Genomic DNA, 6,940 nt, shown 5'->3' on the forward strand with positions numbered 1-6,940 from the left:
TGTGAAAGCAAAGAATATATGTATGTGAAAGGAGAATATATGTATGTGAAAGCAAAGAATATATGTATGTGAAAGGAGAATATATGTATGTGAAAGCAAAGAATATATGTATGTGAAAGGAGAATATATGTATGTGAAAGCAAAGAATATATGTATGTGAAAGGAGAATATATGTATGTGAAAGCAAAGAATATATGTATGTGAAAGGAGAATGTAAGTGTGTGAGAGTGCTAGAATGAATTATGGCTTGTACGGCCCCTCATATATGCGTGCATGTATGTATGTATGCGTGCATGTATGTATGTATGTATGCATGTATGTATGTATGTATGTATGCGTGCATGTATGTTTGCATGTATGTATGTATGTATGTATGTTTGCATGTATGTATGTGTCAGAATCAGGCCACCATACGATTCACGCTACATTTTTATTCAAATTTATAACATGACATTACATGACAGTAAATAAGTGATCATGAATGCATATTAATGATTAAATAGTTATAATTTATAATTATAATAATGAATTTTAATAGTCATAATTTGACTAATTATTTAAGCAGTTAAATATAAAGTGATTAAAGCAAAAGAGAAGCATATGAAGGTATGTGTGTATATAGTCCTCTCACTCTTGATAACCAAAGCTGACATCGTTGACCTTTAGCACCGTCAGCTCTCAGGACTGCTTTGTGTTAACGTACGGCTGTGGATGGTGGGGTGGTGGAAAGCCTTCTTTAATTTGATTATTAATTATCTGTCTGCTGTCTGCCAGCAGAAGAGCAGGCCTCCTGTCTCTTTCATGTCGGATCAAATGCATTCATTATTGTTGGGGGCTAAAAGTGAGCTGTCCATAAAACATGCCCTTTGATGAGTTTGCATTGGATCTCAAGAAGCGTGGTTAGGAGAGTCAAAGGCCTTGATTATTCCTGCTCTGCCGGTCTGATGGACGATCTGGACTCGTCTCTTTCATTCTGTTCTCGGTCCCAGCCTGCAATTACTCGTGTATTCTTTCATCAGGGGCCATGTTGAAGCGGCAATTGTGCAGGACATCTGAGATCAGTTATAAAGAATAATAAAGAATAACGTCATCATCCTCACTGTATTATTTAATGGCTGGCGAGTGCGTGTTTTCTGCCGTAGCAGATCGTCTCAGGAGCTTCACTTCATGCAGATATCAGAATTCAGGCGGCGTGATTGTTCTTTGACCCTGAACACTGTTACAGCTGCAAATGAATGTCAAAAAGTATTTCTCTCCCATTTTATAATCCAATATTTTCATTCAGCCATAATTGTATGCAAGTTAAACCTTGTCTGAAAACCAGCACACAAAGTCGTGACTTTCTGACATTCATGTCATATTTTAGGAGTGCCATTATCATTTCAAACACGCCGGGGCAAAGAATATAAGAGCTGTCCATAAAACATGCCCTTTGATGAGTTTGCATTGGATCTCAAGAAGCGTGGTTAGGAGAGTCAAAGGCCTTGATTATTCCTGCTCTGCCGGTCTGATGGACGATCTGGACTCGTCTCTTTCATTCTGTTCTCGGTCCCAGCCTGCAATTACTCGTGTATTCTTTCATCAGGGGCCATGTTGAAGCGGCAATTGTGCAGGACATCTGAGATCAGTTATAAAGAATAATAAAGAATAACGTCATCATCCTCACTGTATTATTTAATGGCTGGCGAGTGCGTGTTTTCTGCCGTAGCAGATCGTCTCAGGAGCTTCACTTCATGCAGATATCAGAATTCAGGCGGCGTGATTGTTCTTTGACCCTGAACACTGTTACAGCTGCAAATGAATGTCAAAAAGTATTTCTCTCCCATTTTATAATCCAATATTTTCATTCAGCCATAATTGTATGCAAGTTAAACCTTGTCTGAAAACCAGCACACAAAGTCGTGACTTTCTGACATTCATGTCATATTTTAGGAGTGCCATTATCATTTCAAACACGCCGGGGCAAAGAATATAAGCTAAATCACTAAATGCTGCTAACCTTGATAGTCTTTCAGAACTAGATAAAACGATTTTTAAAAGGTGAGAGGCAAAAACGGCAAAGCTGGCCTGAAATATTAATGCAGTCTGTAAGATGCAGTGTCATCTTGTGTATCCATTCAGACTCTCCATCACTTCTGATGCGACGCTTTCCACACAGTGCCCCCCGAACACACAGAAATGGATCGTCTGCTGCTTCGGTTGAATCAGTGTGTTGTAGAAAGGACAGTCGTCTCTGCTGAAAGACCAGCAGAACCTGCCATGCTGCAGTTCTCCAGGCCGTCTCTGCTGGCTAGTGCGGGATCGCTGCGAGTTCATCTGCAAGATGTCATTTTTGGCACTTTCAAACAACAACAAGACAAATCCCACTTTTCTTTTTCAAAACTATGTCTGTATCCAATATAGAACATCATTTGGATCCTTTCTACAGTATGGCATGAAAACAAAGAAATAATTGTATTCAAGTTTTTCAAATTTACCACAAGTTTTAGAGTTAGCTGTAGTCAACAAACTCGGACTCCAACACTCAGGTTATCGAAATTTGTCTTTAATTCATGGGAAATTTAAGTTAAAATTATAAAAAAACTAAAAAATAAATGTTAAAATGACTAATAATAATTTTACTTTAACAACTAAAACACAATATTATATATATATATATATATACTTTATAAAATATATTTATTACTTCAATATATACATATATAAGTTAAGCTTTACATGTTCCCAATTTTGATAACAGGGTTGTATATTCTATTACTGAAAATAAAGCATATTTTTTCTTTTGAAAAGCAACATATTTCGAATGTTAATAACCTCCTCTCACTCACAATTTGTTGAGTTTTAGACCTTATATTTGACTGAAACCAAGGAAAGTGGCTTCTGGGGTATTTTCTAATCTGTAAACTGTTATATTCTTGAATGCCATTCAGAAGGTTTTGGCTGTTTTTGATGTGCATTCACTCTTTTTAAGATATTGCTTAGATATTGTTTACTTAAAACTTCAGATGTCAAAAATGAACACGGAAGCCAGTTTCTGCCACTGAATTTAAAAACAGAAAGAAAGAAAGAAAGAAATAAGGTAATTGTGACTTTTTTTCCTCTGAATTGCAAGTTTAAATCTCACAATTTACAAGCAGTTACAAAGTCAAAAATTTTGAGCAGTTCTATTTCCTCAGAATTGGACTTTATATATTGTAATTGTGAGTTTATATCTCACAATTTTGAGAACAAAAATCTGAATTTTAAGATAAAAAGTTGCAATTACTTTATTTTATTTATATTTTTTTTATTCGTTGGCAGAAACAAGCGTCAACATATCTGTCAAGTTATATAATATCATACATGTAGTGCATATGAGTAGTCCATACGTCCATATGATAGCTTTGTGTAAGAAACAGACTGAAATTCACAGCCAGTCTTGCACCTTTAGACGCGTCACATTTAGTTTGACGTCCATGGCATTTGGTCACGAGACACACAAAAACCAATGATGTCTGTTTGTGATTGACATTCAGCCAGATGCAACGCCTCTAAAGATGAGTGAGCCAAGATGTTTTCAGTGAATCACAACAAAAACGCCTGTCTGTTTCATCATCATAAACCACAAACTCACTTAACTCAGGTTCACATACTGCAAGCCAAACTCTGTACGGCTTCTCAGAGGAACAGCCTTTTGTTTTAAACTCAAAAGCCACAGTGAAACCAATGCAAGAAAAAGGGGATGTTTGCACCCCTCAGGCCCCTTGACCTTTTCACGCTCTTCCTCTATCCACTGTCTGTCTGGCACTTGAGACGAGGATAGAAAGGTTAAGGTGAACCCATGGTGACCTCTTATGCATTTCCTTTGATCTGGACGTCTTTAAAGCTACAGGGATCACAAGACTTCCACTGAGATTAACTCGTCCGTCTGACAATCCCTCCTGTACGCTACAAGTGTCTGCCAAAGTAACTGTGTATATCCACCGTCCTGTTTCACCTCTATACTCCTAATATTCATTCCAAAGCATGTGTTTTATGGGGATTATTATGGATTATTATGTAGCACTAGTACTTAGCTGTGTGCATTTCCTCCATCTTTAACACTGACTAATGAATAGAAATGTATGCATGTGTGTATGCATTGCATAATATTTTAAATATGTGTCTGCCCAAGGAGGTTCAATGCCCCAGTTAAGTCTTTGTTTCTCCCATGTTTTGTGCTCATCTACTGTTAAAGTGAGTTTTTTTTCTTCATGCCATTGTTGCCTTTGGCTGCAGAGTCTGCAAGTAGTTTGTATTTAAATAACTGTAATATGTATTAAAAAAAGTATATATATATATATTTTTTGTGTTGTCTCTCCAACACAAAATATTTCCCATAATATTAAACATTTCATTTATGTTTTCTCTTTCTTCAGGTTACATCTTTAAGCCAGTAGGTGGCGACAAGTGACTGTCTTTGTGAGTGAGTCATATTATCATTCCAGTGGTGTTCTGCAATAAGGAGGCAACATTTTTTATTTTATTATTTTATTTTTTTTAATAAAATGTAAATTCATGTCCCAGTCACATTTTCTTGGTTAAATAAACATTACTTACACTATAAGAAAAAAAGGGGGTGGGGGATTGGGGTAATCTATAATCATTTTTCTAATCAATCAATATTCTAGTCATTCAAGCCATGTATGAAAGTGTTTTTAAGCATTTTACATTTATTCGTTACATTTATTTTATGGATCATCAGTCATCAGAGCTCGGTAAATATTGATCACAGACATGAACATTTACTTTAAATTACACCAAGCTGATTACTCACTAAAAACTCCCACAGATCATGTTTTCGTGACGTTTTAAGTCTTATTTTGACATAAAGTGGTTATATCTAAGTGTGTGAGTTGTTTCCCATTATATTGTTCATTCTGACTGATTCGCGAACGCTGAACGTACATGAACACAAACACAAACACTTGGGCAGACACATATTTAAACAATATTATGCAATGCATACACACATGCATACATTTCAATTCATTAGTCAGTGTTAAAGATGGAGGAAATGCGATACGATTTATCGCATGAACCAATCACAGCTGATCATAACCAGTCATATCCGATCATATCATGACGATGGAGGTCTCTCACGTGGTTTTCCCGCACGCTTTAGCATCATTCTCTCAATCAATTTGATCAAAAACTAATTCATTCCCAATAGACTGTCCTCATTGAATCAGTTACTCAACCAATTTGTTCAAAATCAGAACTCCAATTCTGTGTGCTAAAACAGTTCTGGTGTGGTTTTATTATTATTATTAACATGAATTTATTTGATTTTATTTATTTATATAACAAATGAGCTACTCGTTATTATTCAGAGGCTGCAGAATACTATTTGAAGTAGTTTTCACATATTAGATAATAATGCGTGTGGGAAATGTGCTGTAGATGACGTACAATATACATTCTGCTAATGTTCTACAGTGTTTAGAGTATATAGTACTCAGTATATAGTATTTTCCCTCAAAACACGTGCTGGAGTAAGACTGCTGTGTCATGCAGTTTTTACCGTAGGTGGAAATATGATCAGGTTTAAACAGTTGTTTCATCAGGGGTCTCAGAGGGCTAGATAGCATTATTATCTATTTTACTATCAGCATAAACTCAGTTCACAACACCTCAGGGAGGTTTCCTTATCCACTGCTGAACTGTACAGGCGCACAAACAACAACACGTTCACTATTGTGACTATGCTTGAGTATGCTCCCTAAATTTACTTTTTACCGTTGTGTACAAGCATGCATTTTTTAAAATAAAGATAGCTGCTTCAAAATTCACATTTTCGGTATGGTTGTGTGTCATTTACGTTGTAGAGGAAAACATCAAAGCATTGTCGATTTATATTTACTGTACCACATACCTTGTTTTACTCATAAATTAAAAATGAAATTATGAAAACCCATATGAAGTGGAATTAGTCTTCTGGGTTTTGATGTCTTGGCTACAGCACTCTATTCAAAAGTCGCGGCCTGAAAAGTATTGCATCAGCCTTGATTGTGAAATGCGATTGGCTCTTGTGTGTCACGGGACCAACTGTGTCACGCTAAAGTTTGGATTGATCTTTTTAATGGAGCGGGACCATTTTCAGAGATTAAAACCTTACGTTTCACTCTGTTCCTCACATAAAGTTAAGCAAATTGGTTTTTTGATTCTGATTGGACTCACGGTTGTTATGGGTTATGGTTATTATTATATTTAGACAGACATCTAGCTGCCTTGTCCATATGCATCCATTATTGCAACACACTAACTTTGGCTAAAGTGTCTAAAGTGTTACACATCAGGGAGGTTTCCTTATCCACTGCTGAACTGTACAGGCGCACAAACAACAACACGTTCACTATTGTGACTATGCTTGAGTATGCTCCCTAAATTTACTTTTTACCGTTGTGTACAAGCATGCATTTTTTAAAATAAAGATAGCTGCTTCAAAATTCACATTTTCGGTATGGTTGTGTGTCATTTACGTTGTAGAGGAAAACATCAAAGCATTGTCGATTTATATTTACTGTACCACATACCTTGTTTTACTCATAAATTAAAAATGAAATTATGAAAACCCATATGAAGTGGAATTAGTCTTCTGGGTTTTGATGTCTTGGCTACAGCACTCTATTCAAAAGTCGCGGCCTGAAAAGTATTGCATCAGCCTTGATTGTGAAATGCGATTGGCTCTTGTGTGTCACGGGACCAACTGTGTCACGCTAAAGTTTGGATTGATCTTTTTAATGGAGCGGGACCATTTTCAGAGATTAAAACCTTACGTTTCACTCTGTTCCTCACATAAAGTTAAGCAAATTTGTTTTTTGATTCTGATTGGACTCACGGTTGTTATGGGTTATGGTTATTATTATTATTATTATATTTAGACAGACATCTAGCTGCCTTGTCCATATGCATCCATTAT

This window comes from Sinocyclocheilus grahami, unplaced genomic scaffold (assembly GCF_001515645.1).
Source record: "Sinocyclocheilus grahami isolate Dianchi unplaced genomic scaffold, SAMN03320097.WGS_v1.1 scaffold988.1, whole genome shotgun sequence".
Taxonomy (NCBI): domain Eukaryota; kingdom Metazoa; phylum Chordata; class Actinopteri; order Cypriniformes; family Cyprinidae; genus Sinocyclocheilus; species Sinocyclocheilus grahami.